The 25,993-nt window shown below is 36.7% G+C and overlaps 1 protein-coding gene and 1 pseudogene across 4 annotated transcripts in view; one reads left to right on the forward strand and one right to left on the reverse strand.

Annotated features, from left to right (window-relative positions):
* FRS2 (fibroblast growth factor receptor substrate 2) overlaps window positions 1-25,185 on the reverse strand; it is a 103,965-nt gene extending 78,780 nt beyond the window's left edge. For 3 of the 4 annotated variants that reach the window (XM_036018694.1, XM_036018693.1, XM_028533032.2), the window contains exons 1-2: window positions 25,031-25,185; window positions 8,546-8,597 (exon numbers count right to left, since the gene is read on the reverse strand). The gene's annotated coding sequence lies outside the window, so the exon portion shown is untranslated. The remainder of the gene's footprint in view (window positions 1-8,545; window positions 8,598-25,030) is intronic. The other variant, XM_028533033.2, reaches the window with a different exon arrangement.
* On the forward strand, window positions 11,523-13,526 carry LOC118499025 (annotated as a pseudogene).
* Window positions 25,186-25,993: the final 808 nt, after the last annotated feature.

A 25,993-nucleotide genomic window follows, 5' to 3' on the forward strand; every position in this document is an offset into this window, starting at 1 on the left:
ATTATTATTGAATTAACTAGCCCTGATAAGTCTCAATCATAAAAATAAGAACATGACCACAAGGATGTTCTAACAGTTATTTGAAAACCAGGAATGTACTTTCCTCATCATGCCACATGCCTTCTCCACACTTTCATTTACTCATTTCAGATAAAACTTGCAAACACATCAAGAAAGTATTTTACCAATTCCTACATGATGATCAATGTGAACTGGCTAAATCCAAATATATGAGAATCACCAGAATGCAGAAACTTCTTGGCACGTATTAACAGGCAGTATGATGTACTGATGTGCAAGTTTTCACAAACCTTTCCCTGAATTTTTAACAGCACCACACATACCTTTTTGAAACTCCTACCTCCCCAAGACTTCTAGGACCTCATCACTCTCTCCTGGTTTTCACTGGTCTGATCACTAGCTTGCCTCTCTTTTCACAGCAGGTTCCTCTTCCCCTAGCACACCTACATGTTTCCCAAAGCATGGCATGAATGCCTTCAGGTGGCACATATATAATAATGAATTGTGTCATGAGAAAATCAGCATGTCAAGCCCTTAAACTTTGCATTTCATTCTTTTTTTTATTTTAACTGAGTAGACTCAGGCTCAGAAGTTAGCAGGCAACAGTATGTAGCTGAAATTCAATACTATTATTGTTGTCATTATCATCACTTTAATTTTCCATTGCCAACTATTTAAAGCAAGTGATTTTAGTTTGCAATTTATAGTACCAATATAAAGTGTCTGTAAAATAAACGTATTTAAGTAAAAGAGTCATTTAAACAAAGATTCTGCATTTTGGAGTGGTCCTCAAAGAATAGATGTGTCAGAAACATTGCTCTGACCCAAACTGTGGCTGGTTTTAAACTCTATTCTTTTCCCACCTTTTCTCACTTCTGTGTTAAACCCAAATTCTCGGCTAAGCTCCAGATTTCAATACAGTACCAGCACATGTAATTCAACACCTCCAAATGAAATCTATTCTCTTCTGGATCACCCTGCACCTCCACCACTTCCACCCTCACCATCAAAGGCCAGCCAAATTCTCCTTTACCACCCCTCACACACTCTGAAAAGCTAGACATTAGCTTTGACTCATCCCTCTCTATTCCCTGCTTTATTTATTTGTATAATATTCTAGCAGTTACTAATTCATTAATTCCACCATTCATTCATTCGTTTCACAAACACCTGTTGTGTTACTGCTGCATATGAATAAAATTGTGTAATCCTAGAAAGCTTTCTTTAAAAACTTCATAATCTATAAGAAAAGATAGAGAGCCTTATAGACCCTTTCTCCAAAAATGGGGATATGGGGTGGGAACGGGAGGATGTAAGATGGGACAAGCATCCTAATTTCAGACTCTCATTATGTCTGCCTGGCCTCTAAATTGACCTTCATGAAAGTCGTTGCCCAATACATTAAATATACCTTATATACAGTGTGGCCAGAATAATATTTTTAAAAAGTTACCTTTACTAAATTACTCTTCTATTTGACAGTCTTTAATGGGCTCTCTATTGTCTACAATAAGAATTGACTACTCTTACAGCTTTTCAAGGACTTCTATAACCTAGCTACAATTCTACGAGTATAAAAAATTTTAAATAGTATTATCACGAGTCAAATATTAGTGTTTTATCAGAAAGTTAAATAAGTCAAAACTACTTAAGATTAAAAAATCTGGCATTCTGTTAAGAATCCTCTCGGGCATTGTTTGTTAATACTCCTAAAAGAATTCAGGTTTTTATTACTCCATTTTTTTAAAGACTCCATTCTAGAGCACTATATAAAGAACCTAGGTTGTGTCAAGCTACAGTCTAGCTAATCAAAAGGTATTGACAGATCTATCCATACAAGTATATACTTCTATTGAAACAGAGACATGGGAAAATAATTAATGGGATTTCTTGATATAAAGTTAATATTAGCAGGTAAGTGCCAGGCTTTTAGGCACAAAATAAATTAAGCTGAGTATGTTCAACATATAGTTTCTGCTCTAAGTTCTCATTAGTCTGAAGCAATTGCTATTCTTGTTCTATAACATATCACCTAAAGGTTCTTGGTTCTGTAATATTTAGAAGGTCTTTACTTAGTGCTTATAAATACCATTTCCTTTTAGTCACTTTTACCCAAGAGTACATGTTCTTTGATGACAAATGACACAAAAAGTGCCTGCTCACTAATGCTCTTCAGCTCCCAGGGAACATCCCAATGCCTAGGGTATTTACCTAGGAATCAAAATCTAGAAGCAACAGGCTGGTATGGGAGAATCAGATATTGTCAGCACTTAAGGTCAGCACTTAAAGACCGTGGGAGTGACTCCTTAAATTTTGCGCCCTAGGTGCCTCCTTGTTTCACCCTAGTCCTGGCCCAAAGGAGAGCCACAGATACTGCTAAACATCCTACAGTACATACAGACAGTCTCCCACGGCAATTACCTGGCCCAAAATGTCACTAGTGCTAAAGTTAAGAAACCCTGGTAATAAAAGAACACTAAGTGAGAAAGAATCCCAGCTCTGTAACTTGTTACGAGCCTTCAGCAAATCATATAACTTCTGGAAGATAGTTTCCTTTTGTATAAATGGATAACATGCTTATGTTGAAGGATTTAGGAGGATAACTGATACAGAAGGCTTTAATCAATCTACAAATGTTAGTTTCTATTCTTCAGAGTAAGTACAAAAATCACTATCAGAGGTAGAGAGCTCTGGCTCTACCAAGACGATTTCCAAATATAAAAGACACATGGCACTACAATTTATTTACGGTCTGAATCTCCCAGCAAAGTCTAAGCAACTTCATTGCAACTTCATGTTAACAATGAAGGCAGGGTCCTTACCTTATAGGACTTTGTATCCTCAGACTCTACAACAAAGTAAGTATCTTTTAAATGGGAAAATAAGCTCTTAGTATCTACCCACAACATCAAAGCAATTCATTGCATTGCATTGTGGAGAACTATCAAAGAACGTACAAAAACAATTTTGTCCTGGAGAAATTTTAAAATAGTGAGAGATGCCTAACAACAAAACAAAACCACAGATTTAACACAAGACGACACTCAAAAACAGTTCATGGATTCATGGGTAAAGCTCACATAACTAGCTGAGGTCACAAATGAATACCAATGAGATGCACACAAAAGTTAGAATTAAACAGATTTAATCAACAGGGGCTTATTTTTATTAGTACAATCCTTCAGAGTATATGCAGCTAATATCTAACAAAGGCAATGAAAATGTACAGTTAAAGAACAAACATCAAAATGGCAAGTGCTATCATCTATCATGTTAGCAATACTCAGCTAAATTTCATAATTCAGATGATGATAGCATATTTTAATAGGCTGAAAGGCCATTTTAAGCAATTTTTAAACTACATTAGATTTTAATGGAAGCTTATCAAATTCCTGACATCCACAATCCATCTTAATTATCTTAAATGGCCTGAGACAGAATAAGACCAAAAGGGATGATGCCCAAATGTCTGAATATTTTGCTTAAAGGCTGAGCTTAAGCATACCCAAAGTGTGTTAAAAGCAACTTTTTAAATGCATAAATATAACAATTATTTTTAAACCAACAATTTTAGAAAAATAGTAGTTGCTAGCTAAAGCTTATATAAATATGACACTAAGTTTGCAAATGTCAGCAGAGTTTTAGGATCCCTTTCTAAAGTAATAGTCTGTTTTGCTTGGTATCTTAATTTGCCTTTAGTTTCGAAACTAAACTTGCCAACACTATTCCTCTCAAAACCTCAGGAATTCCATTACTAGTTTTAAGCTAAATTAAAGGAAAAGAGACACATTCACTCCATGGCAAAAGTATGCACAAAGTGTTTGTTGATGCTCATAAATAGACTGAGAAATTTAGACATGTCTAAAGGACAGCAGCTGCATAGTGAACTCTGTTCTGCTCTGCCATGGAACTGAATAGAAAGAGAATTATTGCTACTACTTCAAGTGAGACCAGCAGAGATACCTTTAAACCAATGAGGATATAACAGAACATTCTCTTTGAGTCAGAGCCTCTGTGTATGTTTCACTTCAGGTAAGAATGGTTAGAGTACCCTTAAAAATATCCACATGGAACCAAGGTATTACTGTCCTCTCCTCCAAAAAACAATGCTTAAAATGCCCTCAACACTGCCCACCCACTTGCCTACAAAAATTTTTTTTAAAAGGACAAATTATAAAAGCTTAACACATAGATGGTTGGTTGTCTTATCACTCGAAATCCTCTCTTCCACTCCGTGTCTCTATTGTCAGACTCTATAAACCTTCCTGATGGTTACACTCATTCACTCTTCATCTCTTCTCCACTACCTCCAACAAGCCCGAATTCATCTCAACTCACCTGAATCCCAGGTGTCAGGATCCCATGGATGAGACTAATAAACAAAGAAAGTTACTATGACAGAAAAGAAAGGAAAATCCCATCTTTCCCATTTTCCTGCTCCCTCCTTTACCCTTCCCTAACTCTGCAGAGTAGCAACAGCAGCAGGAATAAACCACCTTAAGTTCATTCAATTGCTCTTTCTCACTTGCTACCCCTAACTCAGTTCACTGCTCCTTCTAGACATTTTGCTCCTTGGGCTGATCACCCTACATAACTCTACTCAACTCTACTTCTCTGACTCAGGTAGTGGAAGTCACAACTAAAGTCCTAGATTTTGGGGAGATGCAGTTCCCCAAGACAGGGATGCAGCAGGATGAACTGAGTTTCCACCAGTGGGTGGTTCGAATACAATGTGGTATGATGGGTTACATCATTTTTATTGCCTGATCTAGTAAGCGAAACACCTTTCTTACGTGACTTATTGGAAAAATAGGCTCCCAATTCCAAATTCCCCTTTTTAAGTACTGATTTTCCCCTATCCTTAGCCAAAATCCTTTTAAACAATCCATTTGCAAGATAGAAGCTACCTATATAAAAGTACTATTACAGTAACGACTAGTAATCAAACCAATACATTTTTGACAAAGTGAACAAGTGAATACGAGTAGTCTGTACATTAGTGACCCATCCTTGCAACCACATAGTGAAAAAAATAAATTTAATATAATTACTGAGTCATTAAAAAGAATGAAATCTCAACCATTTGTGACAGCATGGATGGACCTAGAGGGTATTCTGTTAAGTCAGTCAGTCAGAGAAAGATAAATAACATCTAATTTCACTTATAGGTGAAATCTACAGAACAAATGAACAAACAAAACAAATAGACTCATAGATACAGAGAACAGAGCGATGGTTGCCAGAGGGGAGGAGACTTGGGGGATTGAGTGAAAAAACTGAAGAGATTAAAAAGTAAAAATTGGCAGTTACAGAACAGTCATGGGGATGTAAAGCACAACATAGGGAATATAGTCAATAATATTGTAATAACTATGTATGGTGTCAGGTGGGTACTAGAAATACCAGGGGAAACACTTTAAAGTATATAATTGTCTAACCACTATTCTGTACACCTGAAACTAATACATAAAACTACTGAATTTAAACTGTAATTGAAAAATAAATTGTTATAAACAGCACATAATTAACAATCATACTTTTACAAAAGTACCTTAGAAAACTAATATCTAACTTGAGAAATGAATACACCAAGAAAAACAATTTGGCAATATCTATCAAAATTGTTACTGCATGTATCTGTTGGCACAGAAATTCCACCTCTAAAATTTGAAGTACTGCTATATTTGCACAGATGTGAAATATGTATACAATACTTGTTGCCTCATTATTAATAAAAGCAAAAGATAGGAAACAAGCCTAATTTATAGTACAGTCGATACACTGAATACTATGCAACCAATAAAAAGAGTGGATATGGTTATACATGTAGGAAGAAAATTTGGTACCAACAGCAACTGCCTCAGGGGAGGGGACCTAGTAGACAAGGAGGTAAGGAAAAGAGACTTGCTCTTCACAATAAACCTCTCTGTACCTTTAAATTTTGGGTCGTGTATACATATTACCCTTTTGTTAAAAGTAAGTTAAAAATTGGTTAAAGCATTTAGACCATTTTCTCCAGTCCTCTGATACATCCAGCATACATAGTTTTACTATCCTCATCTGCAAGCAACATTCATTAAGACTGAAAATCTAAGCTACTAGAGGTTACCAATAACCAATATACTATAGTAGAGGGCTCATTTCCTCCTTAATGCAAAGAGGTACAACTATGGCAACTTTGCATCAATCAAAACTAAGTATAATAGGTGAAAAAAAAACAAATGAAAAATTTGTTTTACCCAAAGCAACCCTTATTACAGAAATAAAATTGGATGTAATCTAATTTTGTCAGCACTCTAAAAACCATGCTTCATCAAAGGAAAAAACTAGCTGGAATTTCTGGTTAGGGTCTAGATCTCAATGGCTACATGTACCAGAAATATATTGTAAAGAACCTAAGAAGTACCAAAACCATTTGAATCCAAAAGGCAAGTTCACAATAAGAGAAAGGGCGTGGGGTAGGGGGGAGGGGGGAGGCCGGGGGCAAAGTCATAGGCAGTTAAGTTTCAAACTCCAAAACAACCATTTTAGGATACCACTTTTCTAATGGAATTTTCCCCTTTAGCTCTTAAATTCCAAGACTGAACACAGTTGTCCTTCAGTAATTAAAACTCAAGAAACTGAATGAAATAGTTCAAACTCTTTTTCAAGCTAGTTTTTAAATGTTGCTATTTAATGAGATTTTTGGTTTCGCTACTAAATAAATTAATATAATTAATATAACAGTAGCTAATACTAAACTAGTCCCCCTCTTCTTCCTCTGATTCAAAAGTATTACAATCTGTTTGATTATAAAACCAGAAAAAAAGAAATCTTGAAGAGGGAAAGTACATAACATGGTAACATTTGGGAAGAGAATCACATTTATTTTGTAAAAAAAAAAACATCATTTCATTGACTCTCATTATCAACATTATGACTTGGCCATGTAAGCATTTTGCTATATCACTATGAACAAATTTTAATTTTAAAAACTTAACAATGTGTTTAAACAAAAAATTCAAACTATACAGCCCAGAAGTTTGTTGTCATAATCAACTACAGCCTCATGCTAAAATATAACTCAGTAAATGAAAGATGCTAGCTGGCATATCAAAAAATCAGTACATTCCTTTGCCAGATTCAAACACTCAGACTAATGCCAAAAAGCAAACAAGCAAATAAAACCCAATCTCATGAAGTAAATGTACACTTTAAAAAGCAGGAGATAAAAACTGCCTCAGAATTAGTATTACATATCTTGACATTTCCCCAAAAAAGGACAAGAACATTGTCAACTGATAATTTTCCTTTTTATTCTATATTATTTTATATCTTTGGCTCGAGAGTGTCTGAGGTACTCGATACTCAGAGTAATGCTAATCATAATATCAATTATAACCATATCAAAGTCAGGGATTAACAACTACACATGAATATTTAATATCCCATCAGTGGTTTCCAATCTTGAGAGCAGGACCACTAAGACAAAAACTTAAGAGTTCCTCTCAAGATTTCAAAATAGCCTAATAGCCTCACAAACTATATGAAAGAATGTTTTGTACACTAAGATAACCAAATTGTATCTTGAGGGCTGGAATTAAAACTTCATGTAGTAATAGCAATTCTCTCATAGTGATTAGAAGCTCTGGTTGTAGTTATAGTCTTCAACAATAAAAATAGAAAACCCAATGAATAATTATGTAATAAACATTTTATTTTGTGGAACAACTTCTTTGGATTCTAACAACTGAAAAGTAGTGGCAATAGTGTAGTATAGGTTTTTTAATGTTCTAAAATGCAAAATGCAAACTAAAAATACATACCAAACTATACATATTAATAAAACATTTAAGTTTATCAGAAAAAGGTTTGTCATGTGTTCTGGGTGAGGACAGAAAGATACTTATGAAATATATATGTATACATACACACTATATATACATATACATTTATATATATATAGTATATACATACACACACACACATCTATATACTACACACACACACACACACACACACCTTTTTTGTTGATCCTAAAGGCATAACTGATGCTTCAAGAAATAAGTAATGATGAAAGAAAAGATGACTGATCAGATCCCAACTATGGAGGAAATTTAACAGGAAGAAGAGTCTACATCTGTGTTCTCCAAACTCCATTTTTCCTCCTTACACTCTTATTTCACAATTACCTCAGCAGTATAACTCTGCAAAATCTTAGCTACAGTTCTTACCTATACATATCCAATATAAAATAAAACAAATTATAAGCCAGATTTTCACCTTGAAATGTACCCTCATCTTTTACATTGCATTAGTGCTAAAGCAATACTAAGGAGCAAAATGAAATTAGGAACCAAGATGTAGGATAATTTCAAGGACTACCCCAAACATGACTTGAAGACCAGTCAAGAATACTTAATAACTGGGTATAAATCAGATAACATCTAGGCATCTAGCACATGCACGGCAAGTAAGGGAACATGATGCTATGTGTGAACCTACAAAAATCTAAATACAAACCCTAGGGCTCCATCAGTCTTACCTGTCTGACCTTGGGAATGTTACTTAACTCTCTGAAGACTCAGTTTTCTCATCTATAAAATGGAAATAAGAACAATAATTTAGTAGAAACTCTTTTAACAGACTTCTACTATATCAACTACTAGAAATACAGCTCTTCAATCCCTCCATAAATCACTCCCTAATGCCTACCCCAGGCTGGTCACTTGGAACTAGTAGAGTCTTCTAATTAGGTAGACCACTTTCTTATTATATCTTCACCCTTTTTCTCTCACCAAATGAGCTGGGCGCTTAACAAGAGCCAGCTGTTTGTTCCCAAACCAGTTTATGCCAACTGGACTTGTTATTGTAATTATGTAATCTAAGATTATGTAAACTGATGAGGTATGAGTGTGAAAGGGGTTGTTTCTCTGAAATTCTGTTAAAAGTTCAAAAAGATTCAAAGACTAATTATTTTTTAAAAGCTATTATGGAATTAAGTGTATGTAAGAGTGCTAAAGTAAATTTTTTTTAAAAAAGCCTAAAACTGTAGCCCTGGCTGGCGTAGCTCAGTGGATTGAGCGCGGGCTGGGAACCAAAGTGTCTCAGGTTCAATTCCCAGCCAGGGTACATTCATGGGTTGCAGGCCAGAACCCCCAGCAACTGCACATTGATGTTTCTCTCCCTCTCTCTCTCTCTCTCTCTCTCTCTCTCTCTCTCTCCCCCTTCCCTCTATAAAATAAATAAAATCCTTAAAAAATGCCTAAAACTGTAAAGTTTTTAACACACTAAAAGTGCCTTCTAATTCTCTTTTCTAAGAAAGATACTTATCAGATCATGCTTCACAGGGTATGGATTGTGCTAAAAAGACAATCCAGAGCTCTTACCAAAGGACTGTCTACAAAGAAAAACCTTGACCTTATGGGGGAAAAATGGTGAAAGAATGTATATCCAAGTTAAAGTTAAAAATACATTTTTTTGTGAATCCCTGCTAACCAACTTTTCAACATCACGTATGAGATCTTCATACATAGCTACAGCAAAAATTTATAGGAATATTCTGGGGGAGTTATTTTATTTCTTTATTTTTAGAGAGAGCAGAAGGGAGGAGAAAAAAAGGGAAAGAAACATGGATGTGCAATTGGTTGCCTCTCACACTCCCCAGGTTGGAGACCGGGCCCACAACCCAGGCACATGCCTTGACTGGGAATCAAACTAGTGACCTTTCAGTTTGCAGGCTGGCACTCAATCTACTGAGCCACACCGGCCAGGACTGGAATATTGTAAAGACTAAATAAAGTATTTAAGCACAGTGCTTGGCACTTAGTAATATTCAATTAAAAACTTCTGCTTTACTTTAAGAGTTTTGTTATTGCCCTGATGGTCTACTGCTCTAAGAATATATATAGAAAAGTAAAAGATACACATTCTCTTTATTACTGTTACTTTGTATTAACATACATTATTTATACTCCATACATCCTTAGCCATGTTACTTCCGTGGTAGACATTAAAAAAGTGAGGACAGCCAATACTCCTAAGAGCCCCAGGAGAACGTAGTCACCCAGGGTTACATTCAACTATAAGGAAACATTACGGTATTGCATTAACATGTCAGCATGAGCTGACATGAACACAGGAAAAAATGAATAAGGTGTGATGTGGTAACAGTGGACAGAGCAGCAGCTCTCTGAAGAGGGAACAGACATGGGAAAAGGTCAAGAATCCAAACTGAGAAAAGTAACTAGAAGACAATGGCAAAGGCCAGGGAGGGAAGCAATGCAAAAACTGGTGATCATTTTATAGGCAACAAACCTGTAAGCTAAAGAGGTTCTAGGTATGGTAAGAGGATGGAACTGGTGAGTCAACCTCTTGCTCAGAAATGTTGAACGCTGGCACAGGTATTAAAGTGCTTTTCCAAATTACTTAAAAGCGAAATCACATTTTAAAAGTTCATGTCATTTTGACATTACAATCAATTTTACTCTTCATAGAAAACTGTTACATAAAGAAATGCACTCTAAAATTAGAACAATGAAGTACCTTTTTCACCCATTAAGTTGGGGGAGGAAGTGTGATAACACTAATATCTACTCTGACAAGGAGACAGTGAAATAGTACTAATGGTACCATCCTTTAGAGAAACAATTTGACCAAATGTTTCAAGACTAAGAAACCTTCATATCCTTTGACTCGGTGTCACACATCTGGGAATCTGCCCCAGGAAATAACTAAAAATACGAAGAAATCCATATGCTCAAAGGTTTTTTCAAGCAACATTTCTTATAAAAGCAAAAAATATGATGGTGACAGAGAACACACTTAATATTTTAAGTTAAAAAAAAGCAGCAGGCAAAATTAAACATATACTATAACAATGACATAAAACTTCACATGGAAAAGGCTGTAAACAAACTCCAAAATGATGACTATATTAGGGTAGTATATTCAAAATATGTTTTTTCAATCGTTTAACCATTTTAAAATGTTTTACTTTTAGTACTAAAACAAATTACACTTTAAAATACGCATCTCAAAAGGTTACATACAGGATGATTTCATTCAGATAACATTGTCAAAATGACAAAACTAGTGGTAGGTGTGTGTGTGAATGCACAGAGGTAACAACAGGAATTTTGTATCTTGATTATGGTAGTGTTTACACAAAACTATACCTAGAATAACATTTCACAGAACTACACACCCACACCCACAGAAATGAAGGTTTAAAATCTGTATGCAGTCAACAGTTAACAGTAATGTACCGATATCAATTTCCCGGTTTTCATAATTTATGACTGCTACATAAGATGTCACCATTGAGAAAACTGAGTGAAGAGGATGTAAGACCCTACTATTTTTACAACATCCTGAGTCTTTACCTCAAAAGCCAAAAAAAAAAAATAAACATGTGTTTGCATGTATAATATTAGGCTTTGTTTTGAGGGGGTGGGAGATACAGGAATGTAAAATATACTATGTAATATATAGGGTGGGGCAAAAGCAGGTTTACAGCTGTTTGTATGGAAAATAATACAATAATTAAGGGTTGCCACCGCCATGTTTTCTGGGGTACCCGTGTCTGGACGTTTTATCCCCGGCAGTGCTGGCCGCCTTGCTTTATGGTGAAGGCGTGGAGTTGGTGGTCACAGCCTCTGGGATGAACCACACTCTCGGGGGAGGCAGAGGAACCAAGCACCAGCTATGTCCAGTACAGTGGTAGCAGTTGGAATGACAATCACTGATGCAGGGTTTGCAGGCCATTATGTTTTGCAAAGTCATGAAGCATATGGAATCTCAAGTCAAACAAGTTTTTCAAAGTTCACCAAAATCTGCCTTTAGAGGTAGCTATTACAGAGGTGGGTTTGAACCTGAAGTGACAGCACAGAAAGCAGCATTAATACTAGGTCCCTACTGCCAATAAAGGAAAAATAAGAGATGCTCGTTGACAAAGTTAAGCTTTTAAATCACCCAGACAAGGGAGGATCTCCATATACAGCAGACAAAACCAATGAAGCTAAAGGTTTTACTAGAAGGTCAAGCTAAAAAATGATGTAAATGTATGATGAATTTTAAGTTCTTATTACTTATGTATACAAGTACCAGCTTTTTATAATACAAAAAGCTACAAATTTTAAAAACAATTTAGCACAAATGAAGTCAAAGCCTTGGTATAAGTTTCTTAAATTTGAGGATTTTAAATCAGATTATAAAATATTTGGAGATTCACGCTCAGTAATTATGGATAAATACATACCATTGGAATAGAAAAAAAGAAAACAATACAATAGTTAATAAATAATAAGTGAGTAAACTCTGTATTTTGCATACTCACAACTGTAAACCTACTTTTGCCCCACCTTGTATAATTTCCAAGACACTACCACCCACTATTCACCAAGCCCCACAGGAAGCAAATGGCAGTTTTCAGACTGAACATAATTTACTTAGGTCAGTTTGATTACAAGGTTTCAATTGAAATGAAAGTATCAATCAATTTTCAGAATTAAAATTAGTTTAATTCTAAAACTTAACTAAATAATTAAAGCTTAACTAACCCATTTTGAACCTATACTTATATAACCAATTAAGCAATAGCCCTCAGAATTTTCTCCCTTGCCAGAATAAGTTTCAACAAGTATAAATAAAATTTTTCTTACATATATTCAACTTAAATACATAAGTGACTAATACAAAAAATATGACAATTTATTGCCTCTGGACTGTGCTACATGACAGTAATGACATCTATCTTAATTCATTGTTTTAACCTCAAAGACTACACTGTTCTTAATATCCAGTAGCTCCCAATAACTACTACTGAATCAATTAGTCAATGGATGAATTCATGTACTCAATGCCCACGTTCCTCCAGCTTTAACTGAGAATGAGAATAGAAGGTAAGAAATAAGAGAAAAAAGAGGTAAATTTGGATAGGGTCCAGTGTCTATCAATTCACCAGGTCAAAAGATGACATTTAACCAACACTACGCCCTAGTATCAATGCAAAAATTGACCTAAGGAAAAACCTTAAATCATTTCCTTTGATCACCCAAATCTTAAAGACATACCTAGAAAAAGAACTGAGTTAGTATCAGAAAATCTGCCTCACAAATCGTTATCACATAATGCTCTCAAGAAAACCAAATTTTCTTTGCTATGTGCAAATCCATCAACTTTCTGATCTGAAAAATCTTAGCATGTTATGCAAAGCATCAGAAACACCTTCCACATGAGCTTTAAGCTCTGAGCAACAGAGCAATATATAAAAATAATGCAATTACACTAGGACTACCACCATTTAAGTCAAACAGCAACTCATGCCTATGTTGTTTATTCATTCAACAGTCAGTGACATTATAATGGTGAACAAGTCACAGATCATGTCCAAGTTATGGTCTAGCTAGTAACCTAAAGGCAACTATAGCTAGTAAAAAGAATCTTAAGAAAGCCAGGGTTTGAATTTCAATGCTTCCTCTTATTAGCTATGTCTCTACGTCTTAGTTTCCAGAACTATAAAAAGTACTGCTATGCCCTGGTTGGCGTAGTTCAGTGGATTGAGCACAGGCTACGAACCAAAGTGGCGCAGGTTCAATTCCCAGCCAGGGTACATGCCTGGGTTGTAGGCCATGACCCCCAACAACCGCACATTGATGTTTCTCTCTTTCTCTCCCCCCCTCTCTGTCTCGATCTCTCTCCCCTCCTTCCCTCTCTAAAAATAAATAAAATCTTTAAAAAATATTTTTTAAAAAAGTACTGCTGTCATGAAGATTAGAGCCATAAAATATAAAGCAAAATAAAAGACACTATACAAACATAAGTTATACTATTACTGTATCTAGCTTTTCATTAAGAAAAAACAAAACACTAGGATACCACCCTCCATATTGCTTACTAGTTACAAGGGGAAGGAAACAGTAACTGTATAGTGAATAAACCAGGTAGCATCTTGACCTAAATTAAAATTATTAGTAAGGGGCAAATGGACATTATTTATATCCAGATGTAATATCCTGAGAGGAATACATCACTCTGTAGTAGTCTGACTGAAGATAAATAAATAGCCTGACTCAAATCATGAGGCAAATCAGACCAATCAGACAAACCCAAATTGAAAAACTTTTATAAAATAACTGACGAGTATTCTTCAATTAAAGACAAAGAAAAGCTAAGAAATTCTTCCAATTAAAGGACAGTAAAAAGAAATGACAACCAAATACATGATCAAACTGAAAGAACTGAAATATAAAGTGTAGATTAAAGTATCAATGTTAAATTTCTGGAATTTGATAGGGGTACTGTAATTACATATGAGAATATCCTAATTCTTAGGAAATATACCCTGAGGTATTATGAGGCAAGAAAGCATACAACATACTCTTCAATGGTTCACAAAAATAAATAACAATGTGTATATAAATATGATAAGATATAAGTATAAGATACTTATAAGTATAAGCCATAAGATAAATATAACAAAATGTTAAAAATTGGTGAATATGTGTAAAAGGTATAAAAGAACCTACTGTATCATTCTTGCAACTTTTCTGTAAGTCTAAAATTATTTCAAAATAAAAACTTTAACCTCCAGGGGTTTACTCGTAAGCTCTAAGCTATACAATTTTAAAGTACTATTAAAAATTACTCTGCAAGTTGTGGTCGATATGGCTCAGCTGGTTGGAGCATCATCTCCTAAACCAAGGGGTGTGGGTTCGATTCCCAGTCAGGGCACATATCCAGGTTGGGCCCAATCCCCCGTCAGAGTGTGTATGAAAGGCAATCATGTATCAGAGGCAACAGATTCTTGTTCTTTCTCACATCAATGTTTTTTTTTTCTCTCTCCCCCTCCCTTCCCCTCTAAAATCAGTAAGCATATCTTCAGGTGAGGAATTTTTAAAAATCACTGCAAAATTAACACAGAAAGAGTTCTAAGAAACTTCATAGTTAAATTAACAAACAAGAAAGTATGGTACGTGAGCAAGAGCCAGCAAAAACAAACAGCAAAATCATATCTGCAAAGATACTGGAATGATCAGATACAAAATATAAAACAAATATATTTAATACATTTTTAAGAAAAATATCTCAAAAACATGATCATGAAAACCAATAAGACTACAAAAAAGGATAGTCTTAAAAAGGAACTAAATGAAACTTCTGGAAATAAAAAAATAGTACATGAAATTTGTAAAACTCAATGAACATGCTACAACACAGATAATAAACCTTGAAGACATCATGCTAAGTGAAATTAGTCTGACATGAAAGGGAAAATACTTTATGACCCACTTACATGAGGTACCTAAAATAGTCAAATTCACAGAGAAAAAGTAAAATACAGGGTCCAGCACAAATAATGCCCCTGTTCTATTACAAAATCATAAGCACATAATTCTATAACATAACAATATCACACTCAAGCACACCATGTGACACTTTAGATGAAATGTTTAAATTAAAACTAGAAATTATTATGCCCATATTATTACTCTACCAACCACACTCAAGCAGGCCTCACTTCTGCCGGACCGTGTAGTTGTTGCCAGGGCTGGTGGGAGGAGGACTGGGGAATTATTAAAGACAAATGGGGAGGAGTATAAAGGGCTTCGAAGATCCTGGTGGTGTTCGATTTTCCAAGCTAATTAGTGGTACATGGCAGTTCATTCTGTAATTACTTAAATTGTACACTTATTATACTGTACACTTTTGCAATAAAAGTACATTTTAAATATCAACACAAAAGGGAAAAAAATCAAATGACCAGTGATCACTCCCTAAAAAATCTAGACTACTTCACAAAACTTGGTCTTTATACTTGAAACAATAAGAAGATACATTGTTTCATTACACACTTATCTTCGCCTATAATTGAACTGAGGGGTGGCATGAAGATTTCTAATCCTCTTCTCCCTCCTGACTTCCTAACCCGAGAGAGAGCTACACTGTCTAATACAGTAGTCATTAGCTGTATGTGGCTATTCACATTCAAACTAATAAAAAGTAAATACTATTTAAAATGCAGTCACTGTGTAGCATTAGACACATTTTGAGTATTCAATATATGAAGATCACTATGTTGAATTGCACAGATACAGAACATTTCCATAACTGCAGAACATTCTGTTAGTGCTGCTATTTTTATAATACTAGAAATATATTGATAATTAAATAATCTTAAAAGTAAAAGAACATCTTAAAATTCATTAAATGTCCTTTTAAAGTCATTTTATTTCTCTGAAACTACTGCTCCTTAGTAGTAGTTTTAAAAGCTTGCTGTTTGTTAAAAATATACGGAAAGTGTCAGGAATTGTTTGATATTCTACCAAAACCACCAGAACAAAGGATTTTTTTTAAATTGAAGGATTCCTTTTTTTAAAAGATTATTTATTTATTTATTTATTTTTAGAGAGGGAAGGGAGGGAGAAAGAGAGAGAGATAGAAACATCAATGTGTGGTTGTTGGGGGTTATGGCCTGCAGCCCAGGCATGTACCCTGGCTGGGAATCGAACCTGTGACACTTTGGTTCGTAGCCCGCGCTCAATCCATTGAGCTACACCAGCCAGGGCAGGATTTTTTTTTAACAAGCCAAAATTAAATTCTGGGTTGGCCAAAAAGTCCATTTAGTTTTTTTCCATAAACAAAAGACACATTTTCAATTTCACCAATAACTTTATTGATTTGGATCTTTTGAGTATGTCAGCTATCTCCTGCTATTTACTGGCTTCTAGTGAGAGAGACCGGGATGCTGCTAAACATCTTCCAATGCATAAGACAGCCCCACAGCAAAGAATTGTATGTCTAAAATGTCCATACTACCAAGAAACTTCACAAACCACTTTAGACGTGTTCAATCCATCACAGCACCTTTTCCATACACCTGCACAAATCTGTTTTTTGCATTTCAGTAGTAGTTTTACCTCTCTTGAAAGAATAAAGCAAAATAATAATGATACGCTGAAAATGTTGCGTATCTTCTTCCATCTTCAATATTAAAATGGCTACACAAAAATTCACCAATTTTGATGTTTTTTTAATGCACGTTGATATGACAGCTGTCACAATAAAATCTAACAAAACTGTTTTGAATGCAGTTAAAGACAACTAAGCACTACTAGAACCACTAAGGAAAAAACTAAAACTTTTTTGCCAACCCAATAGTTAAGCACAGTGTTACTAAATTGAATATAAGCCATATCACAGGAACACAAACATTCACAGAATGAACATCAGCCCTTTTTTGGGGAGTACCAATTTTAGTTGACAGTACTTTAAAACACTGTTTACATACATCTAAAATCACAAAATGCAAAATTCTTATGAATATTTAAAATAAAAGCCTATAGGCATCATGAAATGTCCTACTTATGTCACTGCAGAACCAGCTCAAACTGGTCCTATCCTACTTCTAACAAGATCCAGAACCAAAGTTTAAACCCTGGATACACCACTTGTGAACACCACTCAGGAGAAAAACTTATGGAACCCCTAACTGCCCCTCCCTCTGCACCCTCTCTTTCCAGAGCAAAGAACTCAGACATGACCAGAACCTGAATGCAGAAACTTCTGCGAAGCTAAGGAAGATCTGGTGTTGAAAACCCTTAAATTTTGCCCCAAACCCTGGATGGCGGAGACAGATCTGAGCCTTGCCCTCCAGCCTTCTTGCCAGCTGACCTCACAATATAAGCTTTTTCTCTTATCAGAAGCAGGTGCCATAGTATTGGCTTATGCTCATGGGGCAGCGAGTCCTTGCTAGGTAACAGAGCAAAACTGTATTTCTAGCTTCTGAGCATAGCATTCATTTCTGCCATTAGGACAACTTTACAGAAAAAACTTAAGCATTGTTAAAAACTTAAGCTTTGTTAAAATAAATGAATTCTGTATGATTATTTTTACTTACCAGAATCAATATTACACAACAAAACTCTATAAAACAATAACATCCTTAATATCTAAAGCAGCAAACCCCCAGTTTTCATGAAAACTAAAGAAGAGGGGGCCTAAGCTATTTCAACCTAACATGAACATTTTGCTTCAGGAAGTCTAACATACATTTCTATATATATCTATAGCACTCCCAATATTTAAAGTTACTAATCAAAAACACTCAAAGGAAACAAATGTTAAGCCTTAATTTAACAGTCACTTATGCAAGGTTTTCACCTTTAGTTACCCCCACACACATTCTAAGTGAACCAGGGAGTCAGTAAGCTTCTCATATAGACAACTGAATGTAGTTTCAATAAGCGCTTATGCTAATAATTGGTTTGTGTCCCCAGGAGGACTTCTGTGGCTCCACTTACATAACCGATTACGCAAAGTGCTGAACTATTCTTTCTCTAGGAAACATTCTGAATACTGATATTTGTACAAGGTTTACTTGCTATGCTAAATAAAAAAGCTTTTCTTGCTGTAGCTTCAAGGATCTTTCCTGCAGAAGAGGTAAAAAGGAAAGCCAGTTTCTACTACCCAACTATGTCAAAGGCAAGGTTTTTATCTTGTTGCCTAATCAACAGAGCAGTGACTTACAGCAAGCACCCTCAGGCAGCCCCCACAGCCAATTTCCTCCTGGGACTCTGGTTGGGAAACACAGCCTTAAACAAGTAATTTCGAGAAACTTGTTTGAACTCAATTTAAAGCAATCTGAACTGCCCCTTGAAATGTACTATAAGTTGTGTAAAACTTGACAAAGTTCAATTCAATGGCTGTGAGAACCCCAATACAGTCCCTGTAGGATAGTACAAGGGCAAACTGTACCACAAACCTAACCTGAATATGCATAAATATGTTGGATAAGTACTCTCCCCCAAAACCCAGGTTCTGTTTAAACCAAGATGATCAGATTTCACAGAACCATAATCTTAAAAAATATATAATAAATCAAAGGTGCCACTTTTATTTTGCCAAGGACATTTAAAAAGAAAATAACTACCAATTACTATCACAATTATTTCCTAAAAGAACTAACAGGCTTACACCAAAAATGGTAAAAGGTAATTTTAGAAAAAAATATCTTTTAACTTCAATGGATTTGGCTTTAAGAAAAACTAACTCATTCTCATTTCACTTCAGACAAGTAAAAATGTTGTCATGGACTGACACCACTCTGTATAGTAGCATTTGGGAATCACAGGTCTAAACAACTAACTCCCACCTGGAAAAAGAAAGCAACAGTAAGACATGCCCAAACAAAATATTAACCTACTCAATAATGAGGAAATACAGGCTTGAAGGGGTTTAGGGACTCTCCCAAGGTCACAGACCAAGAATCTGACACAGGTCTGTATAATTCCAGAGCCAGAGTTCCTAACCATTACAATGTTTCCTCTAATATTCTTCCAGTGTTGTAAAGATAGGCCCTAATCCAGTCACCTTTGTGCCCAATGACAACTGAGGAATTTCCAAGACAGCTGGCAAGAGTCAGAGGTGTACTCCCTAGCCATCATTCAGAATGAAGCTAAATGGAACTCCTGACCTTTGCCTCATTAATACCAGGCTCACTGCAACTAAGCCAACCAGCCCAGACAAAGCACACACACAAAACCCCCTGCCTCCAACAACACTGACGCAGGACTCTTACTTAGGACTGTCCCAAGTTCCTGTGATATAGTAAAAAACATATTCCTAAAAAACAAAATGAACATATTAATTTCCAGAAGAAAATAAACACTTCCATGGTAACTCAGCCTAAAATTAATAAACTTGCCCTCAAAAAGTTACAACTATAAGCCTCATTTTGCAAACTATTACAATCTTTTATACACTAATACAGATTCCCCCTACTTAAATATCTAAACAGAAAACCACACAAAATTCTATAAATTCATAGTTCTTAAATAGTTTCCAAATTAAAATAGATTTTATATATTAGGCTGGCCAAAAAGTTCATTACGTTTTTTCTGTACAATGACTCTAGTAGTGCTTAGTTGTCTTTAACTTCATTCAAAACAATTCTGTTGCACTGTATTGTGACAGCCGTCATATCAGTGTGCATTTTTTTAAAAACTTATCAAAATTGGTGAATTTTTGTGCAGCCCTTTTAATACTGAAGATGGAAGAAAATATACAACATTTTCAGTGTATTATACTTTATTAGTTCAAGAAAGGTAAAACTGCAACTAAAACACACAAAAAAACTTGTGCAGTATATGGAGAAGGTGCTGTGATTGATCAAATGTGTCAAAAGTGGTGTGCTAAGTTTCTCAGTACTATTGACACTTTGGCCAAATAATTCTTCGCTGTGGGGTGTCTTATGTATTGGAAGATGTGTAGCAACACCCCTGACCTCTGCCCACTGGAAGCCAGTGAGTAGCAGGAGACAGCCAACATACTCAAAAGATCCAAATCAATAAAATTATTGGTGAAAATGAAAAATGTATCTTTGTTTTATGGAAAAAAATCCAAATGGACTTTTTGGCCAACCAAATGTATGTCATTATATGATGGTTAAAAGTATCTTATTCTATCCAAGATAATCAGGACCTAGAGAGAAAACTATTCATATTAATCAAAAGTACTGCCCTGCTTGCTGTGGCTCAGTGCATTGAGTGGTGGCCTGCTAACCGAAAGGTTACCGGTTGGATTCCCAAGCAAGGGCACATATCTGGTTTGTGGGGCCGGGTCCCCAGTTGGGGGCATGCAAGAGACAATCGATGTATCTCTCACACATGGATGTTTCCCTTTCTCCCCTTCTTCCTTCCCCTCTCTCTAAACATAAATAAATAAAATCTTTTTTAAAAGTATGTATTACAGAGAGTTAGAAGAAAAATATGTAATTAAATACCATTTTCTATGAAAGGCACTATTACCAGCCAGTAGCAATAGGAGGCATAAAAATTATCTTTGAATATTTAAAGGTTCTTGATATGGAAACCAAAATTGAAAGTCATACCTATAAATAAACAGAATACTGTATCAGAGATTTGCTTCTAAATCTTCACATATCACTTGCCAGCAAATGTCCAAAAGAAACAACCAAACAGGTCTTAAATTACCAAAGTCTGAGAGTCTAGACCAAATGAATGTGAAACAGTTTGTCCTCCCTGAACTAGGGCAATGATAGCACAGTATAGCAATAGCAAGAAAATTTTATTCCCAATTGGATTTTCGATGATCAGACTCTTTCTATCTCATCTGAATCTGCAACATGAAGGAGTACACAGATTACCAAGTTCTTTTCCCACTATATAAAATTATCTATTTAGTGTCTTTTCCTTCTGTTTTAAATAGACGCCATCTAAAAGAGTTTTTTCTTTCCTCTCTAAACTCTCCCTTGATTCTTTCATCTCCTTATATAGACTGAACTAGTACATGTTTTGTATTATGACCTACACCCATGTTTAATATATGCCTAGCACTGCATTCTCATGAACTACAAACCCACATTTCCCAAAGCCTCTGGGCATTTCCAGTGTTTGGCAAGCATATAAAAAAACATATTCAACATATTCAAACTGATATATTATGCACCCCCTTTCCCATATTAATAATAAGTACCATCATCGCCATCATCCACACTTAAAATGAATATGGCTTTGCCCTGATGGGTGCAGCTCAGTTGGCTGGACATCCTCCCACAAAGCAAAAGGTCACCAGTTCCATCACGTCCCTGTCAGGGATGAGTGAGAAACAACTAGTGGATGTTTCTCTCTCACATGGATATTTCTCTCCCTCTCTTTCTCCTTCCCTTTCCCTCTCTCTAAAAATAAATAAACAAAAATATTTTAAAAATAAATAAACCTAGCCTTCAGCTTCCACTTCCTCCAAACCTTCCCCAACCCCTCCTACTAAATCATCTCAATGCCTCTGTTGCACTGCCCAGTGTTTACACTGCAGTCCACCCTTGAGCAACCTGGGGGTTAGGAGCACCAACAACCCACCCCCCCCCCGCAACAGTCAAAAACCCACCCCCCGCCCCGCAACAGTCAAAAACCCACATGTAACTTTTGATTTCCCCAAAACTTAACAGCCTACTGTTGACCAGAAGCCTCACTAATAACATAAACAGGTGATCAACGTACAGGGTGGGGCAAAAGTAGGTTTACAGTTGTGAGTACACAAAACTGAGTTTATTCTTCTATTATTATTTATTGTATTATTTTCCACACAACTGTAAAATTGCTTTTGCCCCACCCTGTATATTTTATGTTTTGTGTATTATATGCTGTATTCTAGCAATAAAGAGAAAATGTTAAGAAAATTTACATTTACAGTACTATACATACTTAATGAAAAAAATAAATCCACATATAAACTGTCCCATTCAGTTCCAACCCACGTTTTTCAAGGGTCAACTCTATATATTGAAAGTCAGCTTTATACAACAAAAAATTCTACACACTACAGTGTTAGACCTTAGTAGTTTCCCATTACCTCCCAAATGTTGAACTCCTACTTAAAGCATTTAAACAAGTTCCAGCCCCAAATTAAATTTCAAACCTCACCTTTCAGTCCCCAAAATGAACGTGATATTCTAAGTAATCTGGTATTCTAACTTTTCTCTCAGTACACCATGAACTGTTCCCTCCTCCACACTTGTGCTCACATCATTCACTTTATTTGAAAAGCCTTCTTCATCCACCCATTCCCAACACCTAAATTTTTCTCTTAGAAAAAAGTCTTACCCTCTGCAATGCTGAACTCAGGTCATCAGTTTACCAGGAGATAACATGATGTAGTGGAAACACACAGGCTTTGGCACCAGGCAGATCTGGATTCAAATCAGGGCTCCATTATCTGCTAGCTACATAGTCCCCAACTAGCAGAGCCTGGTGGTCACTTACTGCTCAACAAATAACAGCTTCAGACATAACTTCAGAAGTATTACTATACCTCCATCACTCTCCATAATTACTCCAGCTAAAAATGAACCCATTTTTCATTTCATACAACTCCATTCTCTAGGTCAAACCTACGTATTTACATGTATTTCTTTAAGTTATAAATTTTTATGCAAATACCTTACATCCCCTTCTAGATTTCAGATTCCTCAAGACCAAAGACTTAACCACTGTATCCTACAAAGCTTATTAATGCTTTTCATGAAGCACATACCACCTCCGATTAGAAAAACTGTTTAGTATGTTTAAACAATATAATTCATCTCTTCATAATTTCTGACACTCCATAGAAAATTACTGCCCAAACATGAATCTTAGTTGCTAGGGCTGTATCTTTATTTGCTCCCACATGTTTGTCTAACATAGCAAATATTCAATTTGAATTGACCTGAAGAACATAATTTACAATGCAAATGTTCAGTATCTATTAAATTGACTTGGACACAGTAGAATGTACAATGCCTAAGGGTATCTGGTTTTCCCCAAGTATCCTTTTTTACTGTTATAATTCTTGAAATACATCCCTTCAAAAGACATTAACTACCACCAATATGGATCCATAACCATATCTAACTTGACTTTTTTTCCAGTTTCTCCCCATTACAATATTACAACTGTATGCTCTAAACAATTAACCACTCCAAATGGCAAGAATCTACAGTTTCTATCTGAATGTAAATGTAGAGCCACTAACCTTCCACCCACAATCTTTTCCAGGAACTTAAAAATCATCTACCATTTGCCCGAAGATCAAAAAACCCTGAAATAAATTTACTTTTGCATAGGAGAGCTCACAAAACTTGTCACTCCAGTCTATTTTTCCCTAATTCATATTACCTCCCCAGTCAGTGGGAGGAGAGAAAATGAGATAAGTACTTAAATAACTTCAGTATAAATCCTAATATATAAGGGGGAAAGTGTCACATGCATCACAAAGGTAGTTTGTGTACACTTCACACTGCAAAAACACTGGTCATCTGCTGATAGTCATAAACTACAATAACTTCATTCCCTTATGATCATAATTGAAAAATTACTATTAAGTATGGAAAATCCTCATTTCCTACAGAACTTTCAGCAGCATTTATTACCTAAAATCTGTTCGTTAAAAATGCTTACATTGCTTTCTCGTTTAGGAAATTCTCAACTTATCCAAGCTAAACACTTCATAAGTTGAAAAAAAAGAAAACATTAAAAAAAAATCACTCCTGCCCACCCGTGTGAACTGTGCACTGCTGTTAACAGTATAAGGAATCTCAGAAGTTACCGAGAATAACTCTTCAAAAGTGAAGGAAAAAGACAGTTCCAAAAAAGGAGGTATAAAAACTTCAAGGAAGAGGAGGTGTAACAATTCTCGCACCCTCTGCAATCCATTTGTACAACCACAGACTGAACTCATCATACAACGGTGACTTCAAATAGCCACAGAAATTAGGAATACAGATTAGAGAATAGCATCATTTTTACGTCTGCAAGAAAATAAAGGAAACTTGTCTGAACAGATTCTCCTCAACTTGTTCGTTTTAAATGCCTTTAACAATAGTTTGAGCAAGCTTTCCAGTCACTAAAGATTACGGGAGGCACACCGGTGCCACAGACCTATCCACAGCTGGTCCCAAGCGCAGTCCAAACCGATCCGGGCAACCCATAGGCGCGTCTGGACGAAAAGCTTTGCAAAAGATCCCGGGCTTCTACACACGCCGTGCCGCACCCTGGGATTGAGGAGGCAACACCTCTGGGACCCGGGCTAATTATGGAGCCCGAATGCAAACCCAGAGGACAAAAAAGTCGGGAACTGGATCCGAAGATTGAGTCTGGTGTCCAGGTTCCCAGCCCCACCCAGGTCGCACACACACAAAAAAAACAAATCTGGGAATCAGCGCGAACATTTGAGGGAGCAGAAAAGAGGGGATCGGAAGGACCGCGGCCCAGCCCAGCTCCACTCTCCAGTCCCAAAAGCAACAACAGCTCAGTGAACCCTCTCCCCGGCTCCGCCCCGCCCACCCCACGGCCCGCTCCCTCCTGCCCCGGGAGTTCGGCAAAGACCGGGGCTGTGGACAACCCGCTTCCCGGAACCCCGACAGTCCAGCCCGCAGCTAGGAGCCCGCAGCCCATAGCTGGCAGCTGGGGCCCCAGAGCGCCAACCCCGACAGGGCCCACAGCCGTCCCAGGCTGTTCCCCAGGCCACTCACCGTCGGCCCGGGCGATGGGAAGGGTCAGGGTGCAGGTCGGTGGGCACGGGTCCCCAGGTTCCGATCCGGGAAGGAGCCCCTACTCGGAGGCGGTGGAGCCTCCGCGGCTGTGCCTACAGGCCTCTCTCTGGCCCGAACCTTGGAAAAGCACTTCCGGGGGAGCGGGAGAGGGACGGGTTTTGGCACCGGAACTGCTCGCGGGCTGGAGCAGCCGAGGCCTCCGGGGTGGGGCGGGGCCTTTCCCTCCTGGCGCCTGCAAATCCGCCCCCGGACTCCCTGAAAACCCTTTCTGCCCCGTGGCACCTCTGTTCCCCAGACTACTGCTGCCCTTGGAGTTGTTCCAATCCAGCCACCTAATTTTACGTAGGAGGACATTGATGCTCGGAAAATTTAGATGACACGGGTCTACAGCATGCACCCAGCCTCTCCTCTCTCCAGTATTATTCCATTCTGCCTCTTTTGAAAATAATAATAGTTAACGTATACTGAAGGTTTACAACCTGTCAGGCACCCTTTTAAGCGCTTCAGGTGTTTAACTCAGTTAATGAATCCCCAAGACCCTTGATATTGGTACTGTTATGTACACCTCACAGAAGAGGAAAGCGGTCAAAGATGCCAAACTCAATACCATAAACATTGGCTCTTGATTTTAACTTGTGTGTAAAAAATCTCATCTACTTCTAACGTTTTTAAATTCTTTAAGTGCAAGGACCAAATTATATTTCTATATTCCATCATCACTTGGAAGTTCAACAGAGGCCAAGAACCTAGGTCCTGTTACTTTTACTTATTGCCTGGGTCCTGTTATTTTTTTTCACCCCTGGCAAGTTGCTTGACCTCTCTAAACTAAGCCTCAGTTTCCTCATTTGTAATATCTGATATGTGTATGTCTCCGTGTGTGTACACATATATAATAATCTCTGAATTGTAGGAATGTAAAGTGAAAATGTGTGATAAACACTT

This window comes from Phyllostomus discolor, chromosome 2 (genome assembly GCF_004126475.2).
Source record: "Phyllostomus discolor isolate MPI-MPIP mPhyDis1 chromosome 2, mPhyDis1.pri.v3, whole genome shotgun sequence".
NCBI classification, from domain to species: Eukaryota; Metazoa; Chordata; class Mammalia; order Chiroptera; family Phyllostomidae; genus Phyllostomus; species Phyllostomus discolor.